The sequence below is a fragment of the Sciurus carolinensis genome, chromosome 12, assembly GCF_902686445.1.
Source record: "Sciurus carolinensis chromosome 12, mSciCar1.2, whole genome shotgun sequence".
Classification (NCBI taxonomy): Eukaryota; Metazoa; Chordata; class Mammalia; order Rodentia; family Sciuridae; genus Sciurus; species Sciurus carolinensis.
In genome coordinates, this window is record NC_062224.1 from 67,334,182 (window position 1) to 67,361,853 (window position 27,672).

The following is a 27,672-nucleotide window of genomic DNA, read 5'->3' on the forward strand; positions in this document are numbered from 1 at the left end:
GAGCTACTCCTTTGGCAACCACTTATCAGTACCAAGGCTTTCCCTTTGCCCTCAAGAGCTTACAGTACACAGCAAAGTCCAAATCCTAATACTGAAGTACCTCAAAAGGCTACCAATTGTCTTAGACATTTCAAAGAACAGGAAATTTTAATTTTTTCTTTTTTGCCATATCAGAGATTGAACCCAGGGCTATCCCAACCCTGAGCTACATCCCCAGCCCTTTTTATTTTCTATTTTGAGATAGGATCTCACTAAGTTGACCTCAAACTTGTTATTTTCCTGCCTCAGCTTCCTGAATAGCTGGAATTACAGGTGTATACCACTGCACCTGGCTCATTTTAAATTTTAGGACAAAGCTAATTTTAATGTAAGTTATTTTAACTAACAACACTTTTAAAGGATGGGAGAATACACTACAAAATGACAAACCAAAACAAAGTGCCTCCACTTCTAAAAGTTGCTGACTCTCTGGTTAAATCATGGTGTCCCAGTACTCTTTCCTGGTGGGGTGCCAGTCATCACATGTGCTCCCAGCCCCTCAGCAGCTGCCAGTGGCAGTAGCCTTTTAAAGCCTGTGGACTGTCAGAGACCTCCAGAGCTCACACATTCTATCCCTTAGATCTGCCAGAAGATGTAAATCCCCCCGGAGCAGCGTAAGCATCTTGTTTTCTCTCACTGTCTGCCTTCCTGCTGCCCTTGCTGCACACTGTTCCAGAATTCCCTTGGGTTAATAATGCCAGGGCAGCAAAGATTTCACACCCCCCACATCTTCTCTGTGCTGAGCAGTACAAGATAACCTAGCTGTTCCCATTCTGACTCATTCCCTAGTCTTTCCCACAGGCGGACTCCCACCTGCATTCCAAATCGCCTGTTTCATTTACATAATTCCAATAGCTTTCCTTGCCAGGTTCCTGTTTTTGTAAACTCCTGTACAGTCTTTTAGTTTCATAAGAAACAAGAGCCCCACTCACAATCACCCTCTACCAACCTACTGTCTCTGCATCAAAAATGACAGGGAAGTGTCTGTCCAATGGTTCCCCTTCTTGTTTTAGAAATAGTAGCTTTAGACACACCCAGTGGGTTCCAGTCCCAGGAGTTTCATATGTGCTTTTGACTTCACTGGTTATTGGCTTCCTGTTAACTGAAAGAAGTTTCGAGCTGAGTCAGAGAAGAGTACCAGGCCCAGCCATGATTCATTAGAGTTGCTAATGACACCCTGCCACTGCCGCTGCCACCACCGCTTCTTCTGCTGGGGTTGCCCTGACCTCCAAGACAGCCTAAGCCTGGGAGAGCAAGGATGCCACTGTCCTTGTTTTCTCATAGGAAGCAGCACCAGTGGTGAGCACCGGTCAAGCTAGGGAGGCATTGAATCTGGGCGACCTTGGGGATGCCAGGAAAGTGCACTACTGCAGGGTAACTTCCTCTCTCCCCACCCTGCTTTCCATAGGGCCTGAAGATTCCTCCCTCTAAGTTTTTTCTGTAAGATACAAATATAGTTTAAAAGGGCCACTCACATCCTATTATGATTAATGAGAGTTCATTTGGGAAAATACTAATCACTTGAGAGAAGCAGAAGGAAGACATGCTAAAACAATAGCTCAAAAGACTACCAGATCAGAAAAAAGAGGTATGAAAGATAAACAAATGTTCCCACAACATCTTGGTTTTGCCCAGGACCAGGCATGACTGCAGAATTGGTCTTGGGAAAATCCTTCACCTTTTTGCCAATTCTAGTTAAGGATTTCTCCCAATTCCAAGAACTTCTTGGTGGGCTCTGACAAAAACAACATACATAAGAGCTACTTTATGGATACATCAATAATTACAAAAGGGTTCTAAACCATGACATAACTATTATAAGAAAGATCATTCCAATGTCTTTTTACAACTAAGTCTTATGCATTATCTCATTTAACCTTCACACCAACCTAGAAAATACAGCTTCTCCTGATTCTGTAGGTGGAGGGTGAAGATGATCCCCAAGTAAATTTGACCCAGCTTTTCTAACTTAAAATATCATATTACATCACAGCATAATTGATTAATTCTGAGACCTTGTAAAAATTGAGATAATTCACATAACATAAAATTCACCATTTTAAAGTGGTTTTTAGTATATTTGCTATACTGTACAACCATCACCACTACTTCCAGAATATTTCCATTACCCCAGAGAGAAACCCTGTACCTATTAGCAGTACCTATGGACCTTGGGTTGCTTCCACCTTTTGACTTTGTAAATCCTCTTATGAACATTCATGTACATATTTTTGTGTGGATGTTTGTTTTCAATTCCCTTGGAAATTACTAGAGTTTTTGTGCATTTGAGATACATCTAAGTCTAAAATAAATGAATGTCAGTTATAGTACTATGTTCATTTCAATATATTTATAATATGCCTGCTTTCAATAAGGATTCATGGTACTTCCTCCTCCACTATTTGTTTTGTTTTGTTTTGTTTTGTTTTGTTTTGTTTTGGGGGGGGGACACCAGGGTTTGAACTCAGGGAAACTCAACCACTGAGCCACATCCCCAGCCCTATTTTGTATTTTATTTACAGACAGGGTCTCACTGAGTTGTTTAGTGCCTTGCCATTGCTGAGGCTGGCTTTGAACTCACAATCCTCCTGCCTCAGCCTCCGAAACCATGCCACCAATATATCTTGTAACTACAACATCTGTACTACAACATCTATCATACTATTTCCACAAATGCACTAGGCATTCTTTGAAGGAGGGGACTGCCATGGTTTAGATATGGTTTTCTCCCAAAGGTTCACGTGCTGGAAGTTTGGTTCCTAGTATGGAGGTAGTGGAAGGTGACCGAACCTTTAAGGGTTAGGACTTAATGGCACTCAGAAAGGATTAATGTAGTACTTGCAAGATCTCCCTAAGTTCCCATGAGAGTGAGCTGTTGTAAAAATAAAAATAAAAATAAAAAAACCAAGCCTGATTCCTGAATTCCTCTTGCTGCCTGTATCACCATGAGACTACTCTCTCCCTCCCTCCCTCTTGCATGCACCCTCACCATGATGCAGTCCACCATGTTATGACACAGCCAGAAGGCCCTTACCAGAGGTCAAAGAGATGTACAAAACTCAACTCAAAATGGATCAAGGATTTAGGAACTAGACCTGAGACCCTTCACCAAATAGAAGAAAAAGGAGGCCCAAATCTCCATCACGTTGGCTTAGGACCAGACTTCCTTAACAAGACACACACAGCACAAGAAATGAAAGCAAGAATCAATAAATGGGATAGATTCAAACTAAAAAGTTTTTTCTCAGCAAAAGAAACAATCAATAATGTGAAAAGAGCCTACAGAGTGGGAGAAAATCTTTTCCACACACACTTCAGACAGAGCACTAATCTCCAAAGTTTATAAAGAACTTAAAAAACTTTATGCTAAAAATACAAAGAATGCAATAAAAAATGGGCTAAGGAACTGGGCAGACACTTCACAGAAGAAGATATGCAGGTGATTAACAACTATATGAAAAAGTGCTCATCATTTCTAGTAATTAGAGAAATGCAAATCAAAACCACCCTAAGATTTCATCTAACTCCAATTAGAATGGCTATTACTAAGAACACAAGCAATAATAAGTGTTGGAGTGGATGGGGGGGGAAGGTACACTCATGAATTACTGGTGGAGTTGCAAATTGGTACAGTTACTCTGGAAAGCAGTATGGAGATTCCTCAGAAAACTTGGAATGGATCCACCATTTGACCCAGCTATACCACTCCTTGGTTTATACCCAAAGGACTTAAAATCAGCATACTACAGTGATCAGTGTAGCTAGATTGTGGAACCAGCTGAGATGCCCTTCAATAGATGAATGGAAAAAGGAACTGTGGTATATGTACACAATGGAATATTGCTCAGTCATAAAGAAGAATAAAATTATGGCATTTGCTGGTAAATGGAAGAAGTTGGAAAATATCATGCTAAGTGAAATAGGCCAAGCCCAAAAAACCAAAGGCCAAATGTTTTCTCTGATAAGTGGATGACGATACATAACAAGAGGGGGTGGTGAGGGACAGGAGGGAAGAATGAAGGAACTTTGGATGGTGTAGAGGAAAATGGGGCAGGAGTGGGTGGGGAAAGGAAAGATAGTAGAATAAAATAGTATTACCCTATGTATATGTATGATTACATGAATGGTGTGAATCTACATTGTGTACAACCATAGAAATGAAAAGTTGTACCCCATTTGTGTACAATGAATCAAAATGCAGTCTGTAAAAATTTTTAAAAATTAAATTAAAAAAAATAAAAATTAAATAAAAATTTTAAAAAACAAGCCTGATTCCTGAATTCCTCTTGCTCCCTGTCTCACCATGAGACTACTCTCTCCCTCTTGCATGCACCCACCCTCACTATGATGCTGCCCGCCATGTTATGACACAGCCAGAAGGCCCTCAACAGAGGCCAAACAGATGGAGTCACTGATCTTAGACTTTCTGCCTTCAAAACATGAGCTAATTGAACCTCTTTTCTTTATAAATTACCCAGCTTCAAGTGTTCTGTTATAGTAACACATAATGTGTTAAGACCTACCCTGATCACTTTGAATAGTCTAACAGGCAAGTAATCACAGGTTTATGTGTGCCCTATGAGAGCTGAATGGCCTGTGGTTGAACATGTGACCCCAAAGCATCCAGCAGTGCATGAAGGGCTCAGACATGAAAGTTCTCCCCAGAGGCTCAAGAGGCCTGAAAGGATTTAATCAGACCCTCCCTCAGGTATATGGTAATTGATAGAAACCAAAAGACACTTGAGAAGAGGAATAATCAGTAGTCCTAAGGAAGCAGAATTTCTGAAGTACCAAGAAAGATAGGTAGTTGTTTGGTAGACACTGTGTTGGCCAGAAAGATCAGAAATAAATTCTTGCAGCTGAGAGGACAAGGGGCTGAGTCTCTGGAATTATGTGAGATCTCAAATAATTTTCCATTTCCCATATTATGTTCTCCATTCTTCTCAGGGTCTGCTCCCTTCTCCCTGTATCTCTCATTCTGTCAAATTCATCAACATTTCATCCTTTTGCTTCCTTTAACTCTCTCTGCTCCTCTTTCCCAGAGAAAGTGCACATGGAATGCTGCCACTGCCCACTTCTCCCACCTCCAAACCCAATTCCAATTGCTCTTCACCTGGCTAATGCCCCACTGCTCCTGGGTCCTCAGCACTGTATCACTCACCTGGGAAGCAGTATACCCATTGGAGTACTATACGCCTCTTCTGTGCTTTCACAGCTGCATCACACAGCTTTTTGGAACATCAATGCTGTACTTTTGCATATATAGAGTGATCATTAACATCTACACCCAACTACACTAAAACTCCATCAGGGTAGAGATCCTATCTATTTTTGTTCACCTTTGTATCCCCAACACCTAGCTTGACATCTAGCAGGGCAATAAATATTTGATGAGCAAATGAATTCAGATTTTTTTTTCCAGAAAGGAAATAAGTCAGGTTTTAATAAGATAGAGGCCCCTCACATTGATCTTGTAGTAAAAAAATCAGAGTGGATACAAGGCACAAGGTACATCCACAGCACACTATGCTATCACTGTTGGGAAGTAGTGGAACCTTTAGGAGGCAGGGCCTAGAGGGAGGAAGGCAGGTCACTGAGGGGTGTCCCCTTAAAGGGGACTGTGGGACTCCAGCCCCTTCTCTCTCTTTTGCTTCCCAACTTTCAGAGGTGAGCAACTTTGATCCACCAAATGTTCCCTGTCATTATGTGTTTCATCACAGGCCCAAAATCGATGGAATCAGCTGACCATGGACTGAAACCTCTGAAACCACAAGCCAAAATATATCTTTCCTCCTTTTCAGTTGTTTATCACAGATATTTTGTCATAGTTATGGAAAGATGACTAAAACAATAACACAAAAAACTCTGAAAGGGGTGAGCATGACAATCTGACTTTGCGTGATAAAGATCCAGAGGATGTTAGCATGATCCAGTTCAGAACCAATACAGTGGGTACCTGAGGGCTCAGAAACACTCTCCACACAGGGCCCCAGCCTGGGCCATCTGTTATTGCAATCAGTGGAAGACGGCATTCAATTTTGAGTAGAACAGAATCCATAAGGGCTCTCTAGCATAAAGTAGCTGCAAACAAAAACAAAAAGCCCAAAATCCAAGCACTGTGGCACATGGCTGCAGTTATCAGGTGGGCTAAGGCAGGAAGATCACTTGAGCCCAGGTGTTTGAGGTCCGCCTGGGCAACATAGTAAGACCTTGTGTCTTATAAAACAATAAATAAACAAACAAAACAAAACAAAGACCTAAAAGAACCACAGGAGTAAAACTGTAGAAACCAGTATTTCAAACCAATAAGCCAGCCACCACATTGCTTCCTCCACAGCAAAGATCTAGCAGGAACGTGGATTCAAGAATAGGGATTGCCAGGTAGTGAAAGAACTTGATAAACCATTCCTCCCTTTGGTATACTCTACCATTCTCCCTCCTTGCTTTCAAGACATAGACTAAAGGAGAATCCAAGTACATAACTATGGATTACGTCAGTCCTGCATTAGAAGAACACAGGAATAAATTGGGAGAACTTGGCATGCTAAGGAAGATGTGAACAGAATCAGTTAATTCTAACCACACTAGATAATACTTTGAGGGTCTTAGTGATTTTTGAAATTCTGAAGGAAAATGATATAAGACCTAAATTTCAAGATCCTTGGGTCAATTTTGTCAATAAGGGATGTGAAACAACAACATGGTCAATAAAATATTCAGAAATTATATTACCACAGCCTTTTACCTGGCACTTGTGATAAGATATTTAAAAACTGACCCTGGTGGCTTTCATGATGAAAAGACTGAAAGACATAATTACTGATTTTGCAGTTAAAGAACCACATCTGTTCTTGCATTGTCCTTTCTCAACAGATCAATATGTTCAAGTTTTGTCTGTTAAAATGCCGCAGTGATGTAAGAAACTTGCATACCCTATTGGTTCTGTGGCAGTGAGAAGCACAAAGTAGTGTTGTTGAAGGGACCCCAGGCTGACCTCTGCAGATAGAAAGGAAATCCTGGAATTCCCTCTCAGCATAGGAAAGGAGGAAAGGACTGTATTCTCTCCTCCCTGGTCTCCTCACCTTGAACCTACACACCCAGGTTTAGTCCAACCTTTGTTACTGAGTTCCTGAAGGCATACAGGAATACCTGTGAATGTGAGTGACTTGAATTATCTTCAGTTTACAATTAAAGTTATTCCCAAATTCCAATATTTTTACTATAACTGAAACAAATCACTTGTGATATTCCTCGCAACTTGACCGCTTTCCTGTTTTCTAGCCCAGGTTTACACCTTATCACTCCCTAACAAAGGGATAATCTGGCTTCCTTTCAACCTCTTTGTGGCTCTTTGTCACTTAATACAATAGATGTGTTCCTGAAAACCGTGTGCGCATTTGGTTTTCCTCAACAGTACCATATTTGAAAGTCACTTAGAGAGCTTTAAAGGAATTCTGCATTAAACAAATATTTAAAAGAATGGCTACAAAGATACTGTGGCAACATGAAAAATGCTTATGACTTGGTATGAAGAGGAAAAATTCATAATCAAAATTGCACATACATCGTGATTAAAATTTTAAAATAAAATAGGAGTGCATATGATAAAATATCATATTTTATTAAAAATGACAAAAATTAACCTAGAGTAATGGAATATGAGTCATTTATTTCTCATCCTACTTTCCAAACTTTATAGAATGATGTTATAGTCTATAAGGTAATCTTTAAAACTAAAAAAAAAAAAAAAAAAAAAAATGTAAAATTAAAAGAATTCTCTGATAAATTCTTATTTTAGAAATTAGACAATTATTAAGATATGCTCTCAGTCTGAGTCTTTGTACACTGAACTTCACTTAAGATGGTGCAAAAATGTATTTCAAAGAATTTAAAGCCTTTACTATTTCCCATTTTAATAGATTTTAAATACTAACAATTAGAACAGCCCCAAAATTAAAATGTGAAGAAGAAAAGCCCTGGTAAACCAGAAAAGGACTCTTGGGTACAAATCCTAAAATCATTTTTGTGCACAGATGGTTTGTTGCACAAGCTAAAAAAGAAATCTCTCACCATATTGCTTTGTTCTGCACCGAAACCATCCGCTCCCCTCTCCACCACTCCATTGTTTACTCTCCATTATTTTTGCTAACAGCAGTCACATCTCTTTCCTTGAGTCCTTCAAGTACTGACAGTACATGTAAAGAAGCATCTCAATTGTCCCTATCCCACCTCCAGATATGCCCATGTGAGCACACACACACACACAAATACACATTCAATCTACACAGCCCAGGTTTCCTTGAAATTTTGGTTTTCTAAGGACAACTTTAAAAGTTAAAAAATGGCTTACAAACCTCCTTTATATTCTGTAAATAAAATGTTTCTGCATGTCTATTACATAAATCAGTCACCTACCCAACAACCTCTTTATTATCCACCATGTCAAATTTATACACCAAAACCAACCAAATAACTTTCAAAAAACTGATTCCTTTAAAAAAAAAAAAAAAAAAAAAAAAGGAAACAAAGAAGGAAGACTGTTTCTAGGCTTAAAATATCCTTGTCAACTGGTGACAAATAAAACAAGATTTTAAGGTATGATTAAAGAGCCTGGGGTCAACACCTTCACTCTCCAGGGAAATCATTGAGGAAACACTTACACACTGATTAGATGGCTCACTTTCCTCTTTTCCCATATTGTTTGTTGTTATAACAAAGTAGCCAAAACCATTTAGTTTTACCTTCAACAGATGGGGTCTGCTTTTCCTTATGCTTGACTCTGCTATAAACTCAGAAAATAAATAGAAACTTTTTAAAAGAAACCTCAAAAAGAGATGTAATAAAACCTGCAGCAGGTACCCATAACTGTTGATGCTCCAGTGAACAGACTCAGTGCAGGTTTGCCAGAAGGGGCTGCTGCCACTACCACAGACACCTGCCAGTCTATATGAGGGACTTAAGACCCCAGGTCTCCTAGCATAGTAACATGATTTCGTGAAAGCAGACTCCTTACCCAAGAACAGCAAAATAAAAATTAATTTCCTGGGATAAGTGAACTAATTTAATTATGGTTAATGTTCTCTGTTCAGTAGGTAGATGAGGGGAAAAAAACCTTTTACTTTCTTCTTTATTTCTAACCATCAATTTAACAGGACTTACTTGTACAATGGGAATGAAATGCTCTTTAAGAGGTATATTATTCCAACATTCTTCCTCAGAATTCCCGATCAGGGGAACGTCTCATGAAAATTATTGGTATATATTTTAAACTACAAAAACTTTAAAAATTTTTCTGTAGAATATATTAATGAAGCAGCTATAAACTACCCCAAACAATGATCAAATATTATTCAGAGTTTTTACACAATTGCCTTACTTTTCATGATCATATAGATATTTAGTTAGGCTCAATAAAAATCCACCCTCCTTACAATAAGTTTGAACTGGATAAATCAAATTTGCAACAATAACCAAGACACAAGCCTCATTTAACTGGGTATGACCACTATGAGGGAACAAGAATAATGCTTTACAGGTGGGGGGTGCCTACAAACAGTGATGAGTTAGCAAGTGTTTAATTGGCTCTGTGAAGAAAACAAAAGCATTGCTTTGTACCATTTGCCAATTTCTATGGTGTAAGCGCTCCTATCATGGCCAGTTTCAACGTGAGTTGACTCTAATAGGGTTGGGAAAAGATGTACAATTGTACACCATTATGAAGTTTTCATACCATAAAAATACAGTAGATATAAATGACCTCAAGAGAATAGTAAAAGTAAAATGTTGTATAATATTTGGTAAGGGATGTGTTTTGAGTATTTATTGTCCATTGTTTAAAATATAATTTATTTAATTGTAAGTTATAAAGTTTAATTTCTAATAATGACCATGTTTAACAAGCAGTTTACAAAATTCCTGTAAATTTAACAATCACGGCTTGCAAACCATCATGAACCAGTTCCAGCAAGCCACTCCCAGAAAACTGTCCTGGGACCTGTCCTGTGGCTTACAAAGAATATCAGCTTTATGAGTGGTAAAGAATTTCCCAGCAAGTATGGAAATTGACGAAGTTGGGGGTCTCCAACAAATAGGATACTCTTACAATAGTAGATAATGCAGACAAAACCTCATAGAAGCAAATTCGATGTTTCTTGTTCTTTAGCTCAAAAGATAAGCTAATAAAGTTCATAAAATAATTCTGATACATAACAGTATATTATAACTGTAGAGGATTTACAAGTCAAGTCACCAACCGAAGGGCTCTCGTTTTATTAATCTCTAACAAAGATGTTTTTGTGTATTGACATGTCTTATACAATGTGTAAATAAAACCAATAAAATAAAATAAAATCTCAAGCAAGTTCTATTAAGTCAGAAAAATCTCAAAATTTATGAAGTCAAATCTGCATGTTAGAGGGGGATTGACCATAAAGAGAAACTGAAAACATAACTAATAATCTGCTGAACTTCATTCAGCCCACAGTGGAGCACAGGTGTACCACTTTATACCCAGAGACAAAACACACACACATACACACAAAAACCAGGATTACACCTGTGTGGTGGCTCACACCTACAATCCCAGCAGCTAGGGAGGCTGAGGCAGGTGAATCAAAGCCAGCCACAGCAACGTATCAAGGCTCTAAGCAACTCAGTAAAACCCTGTCTCTAAATAAAATACAAAAAAGGGCTGGGGATGTGGCTCAGTGGCTAAGTGCCCCTGGGTTCAATTCCCAGTACAAAAAAAAAAAAAAAACCAGGATTACTTTGTGTAATTCTAGTCCCCAGAATATGAAATTTTGGTTCCTGTAAGATAATTACCCTAACAAACCCCAATCTCAACAATGCTAATATATGACAATATGTCTCAACCTTTGTAAATATTAAATCAAGCAAGAGGGGCTGGGGTTGTGGCTCAGTGACAGAGCGCTTACCTAGCACATGTGAAGGGTTTGATCCCCAGTACACCACATTAAAAAAAAAAAAAAAAAAAAAACTAAATAAAAGAAGTAAAGGTATTGTGTCCATCTACAACTAAAAATATATTTTTTTAAATCATGCAAGAAAACTTCTGGTTTTCCACCATAAACAGACTGACAGTAAACCACTTATTTAGTAATTTTTTTCCTTTATATAACTGCTGCATTTTTCATTAGATGAATCTGTCTTTCTCAAGCACAGAACACCTTGGCAAACCTCTCTGCAAATAAAGTTTTTTTTCTTTTCCAAATGTTCTTGTCTCTGAGTCTTCCTCTGATAGCAACTTATTTTCCCCAGTTTTTTTTTTTTTTTTTAATCCTACATACTTATCATTATGGTCTGAATGTCAGTCAGTATCCCTCTAAAATACATAGGTTGTAAACCTAGTGCCTAGTGTGATGATATTAAGAAATGGGGCTTTGGGAAGGTGGCTAGGTCATGAGAGTGGAGTTCTTATAAATGGAATTAGTACCCTTGTGAAAGAGTTCCCAGAAAACTGCCTTGCCCCTTCTACCATATGAGAACACAGCAAGAAGACACTATTTATGAGGAAGCAAGCCATCACCAAGTATCAAATCTGCTGGCACCTTGGCCTTGGCCTTTCCAATCTCCAGGACTGTGAGAAACAGATGTTGGCTGTTTATAAACTACATAGTCTCCAACAGCACAAATGGATTAACACATATCTAGATTCTGTTTTGAGTCATGGCCATGTAGTTCCTATCAGAACAAGCCTCTCACAAATAACAACTACAAACCCTGGAAGAAACAAAAAAATAACTATCTGAAGATGCAGGAGAGGCAACCAGAAGCATGCAGATACCGGAAGTGAAATTGGGAAGAAGAGAAAGACCCTGAGGGAGTTTCATACTTTTTATAGCTTTTATCCTAGGAATGGCCCTAAATTATACTATGCAGGACAGTTTGAAATCAGAAAGAAAACCCGAAGTCTTACTGCCTGAATAACCAGAGGACAGAGTTTGAGGGAAATGCAGCTGCCAAAAAGTCAAGGGAAAGTCCCAAGAAAACTGAAGAGGAAAAGCACAAACCATGTGTAAAATTCTAACCAAATGTCTGACTGAAGTCAGAACCGCACATATGCGAGGCAAACTTCAAGCAACCCAGTTAAGACTAAAAGAACTGAGCAGAAATATAAGCTACCATTCACAGCAAGGAAGACAAATTTTCATTTAAATTCAGCCAAGTTAACCTCCTACTATTAAAAAAAAAAGAAAGACTCTTCAGGGAAACACAGAAGAATTCAGAATCTCAATAACATATCATTCATAATGCCCAAGATACAATTCAAAATTATTCAACATTCAAAGAAACAGTAAGATATACCCACATTAAGAAAAAATAAAACCAATGAAGATCACATGATTCATATACTAGAATGTGCAGATAAGGGTTATAAATGATTCATATACTGGAATTTGCAGACAAGGGTTATAAAACACTTTTTTTATAACTAAGGTCAATGAAATTCAAGGAAAAAAATACTTGTAATAAATGAAAAAATAGTGTCAGTAGGTAAGTAGAAACTATAAAAAAGAACTAAGAAGAAATTCTAAAACTGAAGCTGGGCACAGTGGCATACACCTTACTCCAGAGGCTGAAGCAGGAGGCCCACAAAGTCAGCCTGGGCAACTTAGCAAGACCCTGTCTCAGATCAAAAAATAAGAGAGCTGGAGATAAAGCTCAGTGGCAGAGTGCTTGCCTAGCACATACAAAGCCCTGGATTCAATCCCCAGTACAGAGGGAGGAAGCAAGGAAGGAAGGAATTCTAAAACTGAAAAGAACACATTACGAGATGGTCCTAATAACAGAAAAAAAGGCAGCAAAAGCAAAAGTCAATAAATTGAAGACAGATTAATAAATCAATTATCCTATCTGAAGAACAGAGAGAAAAAATCAACAGTGATTTAGGGATTAAGACTTGATAAAAAGATTTAACATAAGTACAATTGGAATCCCCATATTTTTGGGAAATAATGGACAAATATTTCTGAAAATTCCTCTGTCCCCATGTATGCTGTAAACTCAAGGAAGACCAGTAATCCTGACTTATACCTCATACCTCTTTAGGAGCCCACACACCACCTAACAAAGTTAGGCCATATAGTAGACTCTCAACTAATACTTATTCACACATTCAAAATAATTATTTATTGAGTACCTAATAAGTTAAAGCACTAACTTATAATGGAAGAGACATAAAGAAGCTTTAGATATACTTAACAAAGGAATAGGGGTTTGAAAAAAAATAAAGAAGACTTACTGGTTTTTGTTTAAGAAGAAAAGTATTTCCAATAGCCTCTATTTTTCACTCTTTCCCAGGAAATTCATCATTATTTGGTTTAAATTGCTTATGGTGATCCCTGATAAAAGAAGAACACAAACAGAATCCAGAGTAAGAAGGAATCTGCTATGAGGAGGCATGGTTACAGGCATATCCTCCTACAGCCCCCTTCAAGTAGAACTTTTCTCAGCTGTGTTCAGGACAGAAGGGGAAGACTGTTCTATACAACTGTCACTACTTTTGCTTGAAGTGACCTTTGCATTTTAGGTAGAACTTGTGTCCTCCAGACATCTACAGATCACAAACAATGGCATATTTTTATGTCTGTAAAGTATGAGGAAAAAGCAAAGAAAGACCATTTCTCCACTTTGGGAAGAATACATAGAGATGTGAAAACTTCCTCAGAACCCAAAGAGTGTAGGATCAGAAGAACTCTGTGTCTGAGAGAGGGGGGCAGAGAAAGAGAGAGAGAGAGAGAGAGAGAGAGAGAATTCCTCGTGTGTGGACTCTTGAAGGATGCCCTCAGTCTGTCTTTGTAAACTATCTACTAACAGTCTGTGATTCTGAAAACCAGTCTGTCTACAAATAAACCCAACACAACACCCAACAGAGGTGTGCTGGTCTGACTTGGGAACTGCATTCATTGCAGGTATTACTGTAGGTGTGAGGACATGTTTTCAGATACAAAGCCTGAAACTAGATGCCCAGAACCATAAATTTAGTAAATCCTCTTGAAATGAGATAATGGAAATGTCTTGTTTCTGTAGTAAGATAAATTCACTTATAAAGATAAAAGCAGAAATTAGATTTTGGTATGTTTATAGGAGCCTCAGAGTCCAGGAAGTGGCATTGGAGAATTTGGTTCTGAATCTGTCACTGGCTCTTTAAGTGACTTCAGTCAGTACTGGAGTCTCTCTGGTGCCTGTGTATCAGCCAAACTGGGGATAATACTCTTTGTTTTCCATTCCACAGCAGGGCTGCCTCTGTCATGATCATAATAGCTATCATTTATTGAGTTACTACTGTGCATAAGGCTCTGGGATAAGCACTTCACTTGCATTATTTCTAATCCTAACAATCATCCTGAAGGTGGGTGTTATTCAATTTACAGATGATGAGACTGAATCTCAGGGAGTTTCAGCAACCTTTAAAAGCCAAACCAACTAGTAAGTAGTAATACCATGATTCTATCAGTTGCCTCTCACTACATTATCCTACTTTGCTTTTAAGTATAGTTGATATAGAGAGCACTCTAGGTCAGTATATATATTCATATGTGTATATATGTATATGTATAATACACACACACACACACACACACACACACACACACAGAAAACTTGGGAACTGCATTCAAGGAATATAAACCCAGAGGAATGATGAGATATGGCCCAAATCAAACAGGGACTATTAACAAAGTACAGAGTGAAAACTGGCTCTACAGAGTGAACTTAAGGACTACACATAAAACATAAACTGACAGAGTATTTGAGATGCTTGTGGAAACCCCTGAAATCCACTGGAAAATCTTTTTTGCATTGCATAGATTCTAACCTAGACAATAAACTACCCACAAGCCAAACAGGATTGTGCATTTCCTACAGCATGATTCTTGATGTAACCTGAAAACAAGTTTCTGACATTTACAAAACAGAACCATAATAAAAATGCAGCATCACAAATTGATGATTGTTGACAAGTACGTGGGAGTTCATTTTACCAGTCTATTTTTTGCACACTTAAAATTTTCCATAATAGCTGGGCATGGTGGCACACCTATAATCAGCAACTTGGGAGGCTGAAGCAGGAAGATTGCAAGTTCAAGGCTATCCTGAGCAAAACCCTGCCTAGAAATAAGAAATAAAAAGAGCTGGGGGTGTGACTCAGTCATAAAGTGCCCCTGGGTTCAGTCCCTACTCAGGAAAGAAAGAGAAAGACCCTCCTGTTACCTAAATGGTCTTGCCCAAACTGAGGGTTCTGAATGATAAAGAAAAGCCACCATCTTAAAGATGCACTAGACTGGTCCAATGTGGAGAAGCTAGAGTGGCTGCACACAGAGCTTATGAACCAAGGTTGGATATATGACAAAAGACTGAACTTCATGCCTAAACAAATCTCAAAAGCATTAGTAGGAATATAAAAATATCTGACACTCAATATGGTGAAATTAGCAATGTATGGCATCCAATCAAAGATTACCAAGCATACACAGAAATAGGAGAACCTGACCCTTTATGAGAAGAGAGAAAACCTGTCCCAGAACTGACCCAGACATTAGAATTAATAGCCAAAGACATAAAAATAGTTACTATAACTTTGTTATATATGTTCAAGAAGTTAACACATGAAATGTATTTTTTTAAAGATTCTTATCAAGATGGACACAATGGTACACACCTGTAATCAATCCCAGGCTCAGGAGGCTGAGGCAGGACAACTGCAAGTTCAAAGTCAGCCTCAGCAACTTAGCAAGGTCCAAAGCAACTAAGTCAGATGCTGCCTCAAAATAAAATAGAAAAAAAGGCTGGAATGTGGTTCAGTGGTTAAGCACCCCTGGGTTCAATCCCCAGGACACCCCCCCAACAAAAAGATTCTTATCAAACCAGGCATGGTGGTACATAGTTTCGGTCCCAGTTGCTCAGGAGGCTGAGGCAGAAGACCATTTTGAGCCTGAGAGTTTGAGACCAGCCTGGGCAATTTAGACCTTATCTTTAAAAAAAAAAAAAAATTCTCAGGGTAAAAACTGCAAAATCTGGAATGAAAAATACATGGCTAGAATTAAGGGCAAAGTAGATATTGCAGAAAAAAACATTAGTAAATTTGAAGACATATCAATAGAAGCTATCCAAGATGAGATACAGAGGATAAAAGACGTTAAAGAAATGAAAAGAGCATCAGTGAGTTAGCTATGAGACAACTTCAACCAACCAATGTACATGTAACTTATGGTAAGAGGGATGGGAACATAAAAAAATATCTAAAGAAATAATGGCTGAGCTAGGCATGTTGGCAGGTGCCTACAATCCCAGCAATTCAAGAGGCCAAAGCAAGAGGATCACAAATTCAAGGCCAGCATAGGAAACTTTCTTTGCAAGACCCTGTCTCAAAACTTAAAAATTTTTTTTTCTTTAAATGGGAATGTAGATCAGTGGTAGAGTACCCTGGTTTCAATCCCCAGGACCAGAAAAAAATGGTTGAAATTTTCCAATTTTGACAGAAACTATAAGGTCACAAATAGAAGGTCCATGAATCCCAAAACCTGAAACTTATACCATGGTACATCATAGTCACAGGGCTCAAGACTAGTGATAAAGATAAAAATCTTAAAAGTACTTAGAGTGGGGGGAAAAAAAAGACCTGTTACATACAGAGCAATAGCAAATTTCTCATCAGAAACAACACAAGCAAAAAGGCAGTGAAGCAACACCTTTAATGTATTAAGAGAAAAACCTGCCAAGCCAAAATTATACACCCAGCAAAAAGACATGTTTCAAAAATAAGGATGTTTTCAGATACCTACTAAAATCTAGACAGGTAATCCTACACAGGTAAATATAATTTTAAATGTTCTATTATGTAAGTCTCTTGAGGAGATAATGGAAACCTCAACAATATATTAATAAATCAAATATGGCAGTAGATACAAAGAATTATACACCATGACCAAGTGGAATTTATTAAATGTAGGCAAGATTTGTTCAATATTTGAAAATCAACAAGCTAAAGAAGAATTTCATATGATTATATTAATTGATACGGAAAAAACACTTTATGAAATCTAATCCCCATTCATGGAAAAATAGGTCTCAAAAATTAGGAACAGAGAGGAACTGACCCAACTTGATAAAGTTTCTACCAAAAAACTAGAGTTAACATTACACTTAATAGTGAAAGAGTGAATGCTTTTCTGCAAATATCAAAAACATGGCAAGAATACCTACTTCACCATTCTTTCACAATTCAATATTGAAAGTTCTAGTTTATGTAATAAGGCAAGAAAAAAATAAATGCAAACAGAATGGAAAGGAAGAAATAAAACTGTCCCTATTTGCAGATAACTGTCTCCATAGAGAATCGCAATAAATCTATTTCTAAACTACTATTTTAATATTAAAACAAATGGTCACAGGACACCATATCAACATAAAAAAGTCAACAAACATAGAAATCAAAGTTTAAAACACACTATCATTTACAATTGCTATAAAGGAAATTAAATAATTAGGTCTAAAACCAGCAAAACATATACAAGATCTACATGCTGAAAATTACAAATGCTGATGAAAGAAATCACAGAAGACCTAAATGACTAGAGAGAGATGTTGTGCTTATGGATTAGTATACTCACCTTATTAAATATGCCAATTCTCCCCAAACTGCTTTACCCAAGTCCTATTAAGTTCCCAAAAAAGTTTTTTGTAGACATAGACAACCTTTTTGTAAAATTTATATACAAAACTTAAACCTACAGGAGCTAAAACAACTTTGAAAAAGAATAATATCATAGGAAGAATCCCTCTACTCCATGTTAAGACTTCTTAAATAGCATCAAAAACAATTTTTTAAAAGTGTGGTACTGGTAGAGAAATATATAGATAGATCAACTGAACAGAATAGACAAACCAGAATAGACCCACATAAATATGCCCAACTGAATTTTAATAAATGGTACAACAGAAATGTATGGATGAAGGATAGCTTTGTCAACAAATGGTAGTAGAAAAATTGGATATCCATAGGTCAAAAGGGAAAAAAATGAACTTCAACCTAAGCCTCACACATTTTACAAAATTTAACTGAAAATGGATCATCAAAAGTATAATCTGTGGGCTAGAGTTGTGGCTCAGTGGTAGAGCGCTTATCTGGCATGTGTGAGAGGCACTGAGTTCCATCCTCAGTACCACAAAAAAATAAATTTTACAAAAGGTATTGTGTCCATCTACAACTTAAATAAATAAATAAATAAATAAATAGACTGATGCATAAAAGGAAAACTTCATACACTGAACCTTTTAAAATTAAAAACATTTGCTCTGTTAAAGACTGTTAAAATGAAAAGAAAAATTACAGGCAAATAAAATATTTGTAAGGCATATATACAATAAAGGACACAACCATACACACATACACCCTAGTGCATGTATAACTGGAAAATCTCAATAAGTCTTGTATTGTACCAATGCCAATTTCCTGGTTTTGATATGGTATGTATAGTTATGCAAGATGTCAACATGGGCCCTCCCTATACCTTTTTTTATAACTTACTGTAAATCTATAATTTTTCAAAATATTTTTTAAAGGAGAAAATAGTTGCTTATGCAAAAATTACCCCATATATAGAGTGGGGTTTATAACAAAAGTATAAGTAAAATATATGATAATAACTGCATAAAAACCAAAAAGAAAGAAATGAAGGTATGCTCTTGCAATATAATACACATGAAGTAGTATAGTAGAACTTGAAAGCTGACTGTAATGAGGTAAACATGATACTATTAATCCTAAATTAACTATATAATAAAACAGTTACAGTCAACAATCCAATAAATGACATAAAATGGAAACACAAAAAATCCCAAAATAGGCTGAAAAATAAGAAAAAAGAGAGCTACTATACTCTGGACCTTGAATGTCCCCTAAAGGCCCATGTGTTGCAAATCTCGTTCCCATACGGGCACTATTAGAAGGTGGTATAGCTGTAAAGAGGTGGGGCCAGGCCGTTAAGTCATTGGAAGAGTGCCTTTAAAGAGGATTATGGGACTCTGGACCCTTCCTTCTTCTTCCTTTTTACTTGCTAGCCATGAAGTGAGTAGTTTTGCTCTACCATGCACTCCTGTCATTATATGCTGCTTCACCCTAAGCAATGGAGCCAAAACCATAAGCCAAAATAAACCTTTTCCCTGTATAAGTTAATTATCTCAGATATTTTGTTATAGTGATGGAAAGTAGACCAACACAGGAACAAACAACAGATGAGACAAATATAAGTAACAAATTAAAATCTATCTCAATAATCACTATATACAAAAAAAAAAGAAAAATAAATATACCTTACAAGTGCACAAGTAACATTTACCCAGATAAACCACATTCTGGGCCATAAAACATACCTCAATAAGTTCATTTTTGTGGTAGTAAGGATAGAATCCAAGAGCACTCTACCATTGAGCTACATCCCCAGCCGTCTCCCACCCCCAGTTCAGGGGCACTTAACCACTAAGCCACATCCCTGAATCCCCAGCCCTTCTTTTGACAGCTATGAGCCAGCACTGATCTGATACCCAAACCCAAAATATTACAAGAAAGGAAACTACAGATCACTTAGAGTCTCTCTAAGTTGCTTAGAACCTCACTAAGTTGCTGAGACTGACTTTGAACTTGTGATCCTCCTGCATCCACTTTCTGAGCTGCTGGGATTACAGGCATGTGCCACCATGCCCAGCATATCTCAACAAGTTTAAAAGGATTTAAGTCATGTAGAGTATGTTCTATGACCTAAACAAAATGAAATGAAATGATTTTGGGAAATCCCCAAATATGTAAAAATTAAATAATATATTTCTAAATAATCTACAGGCTAAGGAAAAAAACCAAAGGGAAATTATAAAATAGTTTTAACTTATTGAAAATAAAATACAACATATCAGAGTTTGTGGAATTCTGCTGAAGTAGCACTACAGGAGGGATTTATGGCACTAACTGCCTATATTAGAATAAAAGAATGATTTTGAGTAAGCAACCTCATCTTCTACCTTTAAAAAGGGAAAAAGAAGAGAAAATGAAATCAAAGTAAGCAAAACATAAGGAATAATAAACATGAAAGAAGAAATCCATGACATTAAAAAAAAGAAAATATAGAAAATCAATGAAATCAAAAAGATGGTTCTTAAGAATTTTAAATGAAAGTAATAAATCTCTAACCCCACTATTCAGGAAAAAGAGAGAAAAGAAACAAATTACCAGTATCAGGAATGAAAGGGGTCACATCACTACAGATACTATAGATATTACCAGGATAATTAAAGTGTTATCAATAACTTTGTGCCTGTAAACTTGACAACTTAGATAAAATGAACAGTTCTTTGGAAAACAAAACTACCAAAGTTCACTCAAAAAGAAATAAATAACCTGAATATACTATATCTATTAAAAACATCAAATCTGGGCTGGCAATATGGCTCACTTGTAAAACTCTTGCCCTGGATTTACTTCCAGTACTGCATGCACGCGCACACACACATACCCCAGAAAAAAACAATTTGTGGCTTAAAACCTCCCACAAAATAAACCACCACCCCAGATGGCTTTACTGGTGAGCCTTACCAAACCTTTCAGGAAAAAGAGTACCAAATGTATACAAAGTTTCCAGAAAACTAAAAGAGAATGAATATTTCCCAAGTTCATTCTATGAGCCAGCACTGATCTGATACCCAAACCCAAAAGATTACAAGAAAGGAAACTACAGATCAACATCCATCATGAACACAGATACAAAATTCTAAACAAATTTTTAGCAAATTAAATCTAATAATTATTAAAAGTCTAACACATTTTGACCAAGTACAATTTATCTCAGGTATATGCAACTTTAATTTAATATTAAAAAATCAATCGATGTTCCAGGCATGGTGGCGCTCACCTGTAATCCTAGCAATTTAGTAGGCTGAGGCAGGAGGATCACAAGTTCATAGGCTGGGAAATTTAGCAAGGCCCCAATTCAATAAAAAATAAAAAGGATTAGGGGGAGGCTGGGATTGTAGTTCAGAGGTAGAACACTTGCCTTGCATGTGTGAGGCACTGGGTTGGATCCTCAGCACCACATAAATAAATAAAATAAAGGTATTGTGTCCATTTACAACTAAAAATTTAAAAAATAAAAGGATTAGGGATGGTATGCCACCAGCTTCAATCTCCAATACCACAATTTATTTTTTATGTAAGTTATCATGTTAACAGACTAAAAAGAAAATCTATGTGATCATCTCAGTAAATACAGAAAAAAATATATTCTTTACAAAATCCAGTACCTATTCATAATTTAAAAAAAAAAAAACATCAGATGAGGAACATAATGAAACTTTCTCAACCTGATCAGGTCATCTATTAAAAATTTAAAGCTAACATCATACTTATTGGTGAAAGACTGAAACCTTTCTCCCATGATCAAAACTAAGACAAGAACATCTCCTCTCATTATTTCATATATGTACACACACACACACACACACACACACATATACACACATATACAAAAATATATTTTTATATTTTATATATTATATATATATACTTAGTTGTAGATGGACACAATACCTTTATTTTATTTATTTTTATGTGGTACTAAAGATCAAACGCAGTGCTTCACATATGCTAGACAAGGGATCTACCCCTGAGCTACAACCCCTGAGCTACTGTACTAGAGATTCTGACCAGTGTAATCAGGCGAGAAAAAGCCATAAAAAGCATTCATGCTAGGAAGGAAAATGTAAAAGTGTCTTTTTCACAGACAATAGAAATAGAAAACGTTATGGAATCTACGAAAGAACTAATATGTGAGGACAGCAAATTTGCAGAATATAAGATCAGAATAACAACTTAATTGAATTTTTATATATTAGAAACAAAAATTTAGAAATTAAGAAAAAATTTAAAACAATATAATTTATAATAGCAACAAGAAATACGAAACACTAGAAATATTTGATAAAATATATGAAAAACATGTATACCACAAAACGTTACTGAAAGAAAATTTTTTTCCTTGCAGTACAGGGAATTGAACCAGGGCCTTATGCATACTAGGCAAGTACTGTACCACTGAGCTACATCTCCAGTCCTTTTTCTAATTTTTTTTTTTTTTTTTTAGACAGAATCTTGCTAAATTTTCCATGTTGGCCTCAAACTTAGGCTCCTTCTGATAGTCTCTTGAATAGCTGGAATTATTGACATGCACCACCACATCCAGCTTGCCAGAAGAAATTTAGGAAGACCTAAATACAGGAAGAAATATATACTATTTGGGGATCAAAAACTCAATATTGCTAAGATGTCAATTCTCTTCAAGTTGTTCTATAGAGTCAACATATTCCCATTGAACGTCCCAGCAAGATTTTCCACAGGAATTGGCAAACTTGTTTTAAAATTTATACAAATTATTCTAAGTTCAAAAAACTTAGAATAGACAACTTTGAAGTTCAAAGTTAGAAGATTCATACTGCCCAACTTCAAGATCTATTTAGTAGCTACGGGAATCAAAACAGTATGTTTTGAGATAAATAAGTCAAATAGATAAATGGAATAGAATAGAGAAATAGGGCTGGAAATAACAAGCAAAAGGCCCTGTGTTCAACCCCTAACACCACCAAGAGAGAAAGGATAGCTCTTTCAACTAGTAGAGCTAGAACCATGGGATATCCATATGCAAAACAATGAACTTTGATCCATATCTTGTTATAAAATATGCTCAAGATGGGTATAGTGGTACATACCTGAAATCCCAGCTTGGGAGGCTGAGGCAGGAGGATTGTAAGTTCAAAGCCAGCCTCAGCAATTTAGCAAGTCCTAAGCAAATTAGCAAGACCTTATCTCAAAATAAAAAACAAAAAGGGCTGGGAATGTAACTCAGTGGTAAAGCATCCCTGGGTTTGATCCCCCCCAGTACCAAATAAATAAATAAATATTGCTCAAAATGAAACATAGGCCTAAATGTACAACCTAAAACTATAAAACTTCTAGAGGAGAATACTGGAGAAAAATTTTGTGACCTTGGGGCAGACAAAGATTACTTAGACACGACATCAAAACATGACTCATTTTGAAAATTATAAACTTCATCAATATATCAAAATATACTACTAAGTGAATGAAAGAACCTATAAGATGGAAGAAAATCATTGTTAAATATATACCTAACGAAGGACTTGTATTCATACTATATAAACAACTCAAAAACTACCAAGAAGAAAGAAATCCAAGTGTAAAAATAGGCAAAGGATTTTAACAAAATTCTTTTCACCATACAGTTTAGATACTTTACTGAAGATATTTATATGGCAAATAAGCACAAGATGCATTAGGAAATTCAAATTAAAGTCTCAAAGCAATCTTATTACACACCTGTTAGAGTGATTAAAATTAAAAAGACTGACCATCCTAAGCATTGACAAGGATGTGGAAGAACTGGAACCCTCATAAACAGTTGATAGGGATTTAAAATGGTATGACCACTTTGCCCAAACAATTAAGAAGCTTCTTAAAAATTTAAGCATGACACAGAGAATTTTGGGGGCAGTAAAACTATTCAGTATAACACTTTAATGGATATATGTCGTGCATTTGTCAAAACCCATAGAACATACAGCGCCATAAATAAACCCTAATGTAAGCTATGGGCTCTGATTGATGTGTCAATATAGATTCATCAAGGATAATAAAGGTACTACTCCAGTACAGGATGTTGATAATGCGGTACATATGGTAAGGTCTAAATGGAAACACTGTACTGTTCCCTCAATGTTACTATGGATCTAACACTGTTGTAAAATATAAAGATAGTTTTTCTTTTAAAAAATTATGACGTAGCTGGGCACAGTGGTGCATGCCTGTAATTCCAGCAACCTGGGAGGAGGCTAAGACAGGAGGATTGCAAGTTCAAGGCCAGCCTCAGCAATTTAGCAAGGTGCTATGCAACTTATTGAGACTCAGTCTCAAAATAAAAAAAATCATAAAGGGGGTGAGGCATAGCTCAGTGATTAAGCGCCCCTGGGTTCAATCCCTGTGCGAAGAAAAAAAAATGTAGAAGAAAGGTATTGATATATGCTACAACATGAATGAACAATTAAAACATCATGCTAACTTAACCAATCACAAGGAACTGTCTGTGTGACTCCATTTATATTTTATGCCCAGAACAGGCAAATATATAGAAATAGAGATTATATTATTAATGGCCAAGAGTTGGGGGACTGGGAGGAGGGAATAGGGAGTAACTGATAAAGATAAGGGGTTTCTTTTGAGTGAAATGTTCTAAACTTAGATTGTGTGCTGCTTGCACAACTCTGTAATAATGTAATAACCATTGGATTGTGTACACTTTAAGTGAACAAACTTTATGGTGTGTTGATTAAAATCTTGAGATGTTTTAAAAATTTAAAAATCACTACAAGAGCTGAGAGAGAAAGAATTAGTTATGCCTGATACATGTATGTGAGAAAGAGGTATATATTTGGAAACAAAACACATATGTCCATAGATTCATTGAATTCCTTATAGTTATGATCTCAAATTGGAGGTAGGGAAAGCAAGTGTACTCCAGTATAGGTACTTTTCTATATAATACTGGTGTGATTATCTGTCCTTGTAAAAAGGGAAATCAAGTGAATCAAGTCATATTGGCTAAGAATTCATTTTCAACTTAAAATATATAATGAATCACAGATAAGTCTGTATTAAACATCTTTTGTTTGAAATACACAATGAATCAAGTGTGAAATAAAAATATCTGATTAGAATAGAAAATGTTAAGCATACACCTGCCCTATAATCCAGTCACTCCACTCCTAGTTATATACTCAAGAGTAATACAAAGTCCTGTATACAAATGTTCAGAGCAGCTTTATTTTAATAGCCAGAAACCGAGTGATATATAAACAAATTATACAGATAACGTACATCCAAATAATGTAACACTATTCAACAATAAAAAGAACTGATAGATGTTCAATACATCTTGTTAATGGATAAATAAAAAGCGTTATGCTAGGAAAAAGAAGACATGGCGGGAGTATGAAAGATAGTGAAATCAGACATCATTCCCCTATGTACATGTATGATTACACAAATAGTGTGAATCTACATCATGTGCAACCATAAAAATGAAAAGTTGTACCCCATTTGTGTACAATGAATCAAAATAGTCTGTAAAAATAAAGAGACAATAAAAAGAGAATGATTCCAATCTCTTTGTGTGTGTGTGTGTGTGTGTGTGTGTGTGTGCGCATGCACACACGCATGCACATGTGCCCACTGGCGGACAACCCAGAGCCACATGCATGCTAAGCACATCTTCTACCACTGAGCTATACCCCCAGGCCTATGATTCCATTTATATAAAACTTCAGCAAAAGCAAACTAATCTACAGAGACAGAAGGCAGTTCAGTGGTTGTCAGAGGAAGAATGACAGATTACAAAGGGGCCTAAGTGAACTTTTGGGGGTAAATGAATATGATCACTCCATTGATTGTGGTAATACTTTCCCCAATGTAAATACAAGACAAAACTCAAACTCATCAAATTATTTCCTTTAAATACATATAATTTATTGTATGTCAATGATATCCCAATAAAACTTCTTTAAAAAGATGACTCCAAGCAAGGTGTGGTGGTGCAGGCCTATAACCCAAATTACTCAGGAGATTAAGAAAGGAGGATCACAAGTTTAAGGCCAGTTTGGGCAGTTTAGTGAGACTGTCTCAAAGTTACAAAAGGCTGGGGTTATAGATCAGTGGTAAAGGGCCTCTGGGTTCAATACCACTAAAAAAGAAAAAAGAAAAAAAAAGACTGTTAAAAATGTGGGTCGCATGACTCTAACACTCCACACATCCCCCACCTTGTTATTCAGGATGCTCAGGGGAACTGAACCAAGAGTCCCCCCAACCCCAACTACTTTTTCTGAACTCAGGACCAGTGCTCTGCATAAGCTCCAAATACACATTTTACAAAAGGAATCAGAGGAGCTGTCTCTCCCCTTTGAGTCCCTATTGCCTCTTATACTATTTTCATAAATAAAAGTTATGAGACACTATATGCTTATGAAAATCCAGCTTCTGGCTGGGACGGTAGCTCAGTGGTAGAGCGATTGCTTTGCACATGCAAGGTACTGGGTTCGGTCCTCAGCACCACATAAAAATAAAGATGTTGTGTCCATCTACAATGAAAAAAATATATATAAAAAAAAATCCAGCTTCGTCCTACTCCTATCCTGGAAAAGACTTCAAATTCGAGAATTCTAAGAAAGATAGCACAAACAGATCTATTTTATACTGTGTAGAGTTCTATCAGAAGGAATGGTCCACCAGAGATTCAAATCATGTTATTTCTGTTCTTTATTAAGAGATATTTGCCCCTTTTTCATAGAATTAATGAGAACAGAAAAACACTTGGATGCCACTGAGGGTCACATTATCTGTTATAATCAAATTCAGCTGCATGGAATAGAAAACCCAGTTGTTTACATGTAAGGACTCATTCTCTTCACTGTATAAAGGCCAGGAGTGAACAGTCGGAACTGTTTTAGCAGGTCTATGAAGTCATCAGGGTCTCAGCCTTCTTGTCTCCTCTAGCATGTGACTTCCATCCTCAAGGTCACAAGATATCTGCTAAAGCTCTTTGATCTAAGCAGTAGGAGGAGGCAAGGGGGAGGCAAGGGAGCTGCTCTGATCATTCTGGAAGATAAAAGGCAGGCTGAGAGGGGGACGTAGGTCACCTGTCCAACAGGAGGTCTGGTGCATGACTGTTTGGAGTCAGAGATGAGGGACACTGGAACCCTTTCCCACAACATGAAGAGAGTTGATCCCTGCAGCTGAAACACGGTCTCATGTATGAAGACCTCCATTATTGAGCCTGGTACTATGATTTTCCTTTCCCTGAAAAGCTGCTACAAAACAGCACTGAAAGAGCACCCCTCCTAGGTTCCAGTCCCAGACTTCAGGGTCTGCATTACAAGCACAGGCAGGACCTCTCCTTACTGTGGCCCCAGAAAAGCCCTGGGGAGACCTGCTAATGCTCTGTCCCAGAATACGTTCATCTTCCTCTTAGCACTCAGTCCCTCACTCCTAGTGAGCAGGGGATGAGCAGGGGAATGAGTGGGCGTACGGCAGGAAGAAGGCATGCTGTCCCTAAGCACACACTTACAAAGCGGTAATGTCTCAGGGACAGGGATGTAGCCCAGAGGTTGAGCTCTCTTGGGTTCAATCCCCAGTACTGGGGGGCGGGGAAAAAGTGGTGATTCTTCAACAAAATAAAAGTGTTATTATTGGGGAGGGAATGAGAATGGTAGTAGGGAAGTTTGTTCAATACTGTTGGAATCAAACAGAGAGTAGTCAAAGGATGGTTGCCTTCATCAGACATGGCTTTCCTGCCAGCCAACCACAAGCCACATACATCTGCCCGTAGCCCTGCTTTCTGGTGTCAGGAGCTAGAAGCATCTGCCTTGCCAGGCCTGGTGAGACTGGTTCCTGATGGTCTCACACCTGGGAGACATCAGGGACTTGGAGGGGTGGAAACCCTGTGTAGAGCATAACTTCAGGAAGCAGACAGCCCACCTAAGGAGTCAATACAGAGAAGAGCACTG

At 37.2% G+C, this 27,672-nt stretch overlaps 1 long non-coding RNA gene across 1 annotated transcript in view; it reads right to left on the bottom strand.

Annotated features, from left to right (window-relative positions):
• Window positions 1–27,672, bottom strand: part of LOC124962416 (uncharacterized) — a 127,151-nt gene that overhangs the window by 82,236 nt on the left and 17,243 nt on the right. The window contains exon 2 of the long non-coding RNA XR_007104474.1: window positions 13,301–13,400. This is a non-coding gene — a long non-coding RNA (uncharacterized LOC124962416). The remainder of the gene's footprint in view (window positions 1–13,300; window positions 13,401–27,672) is intronic.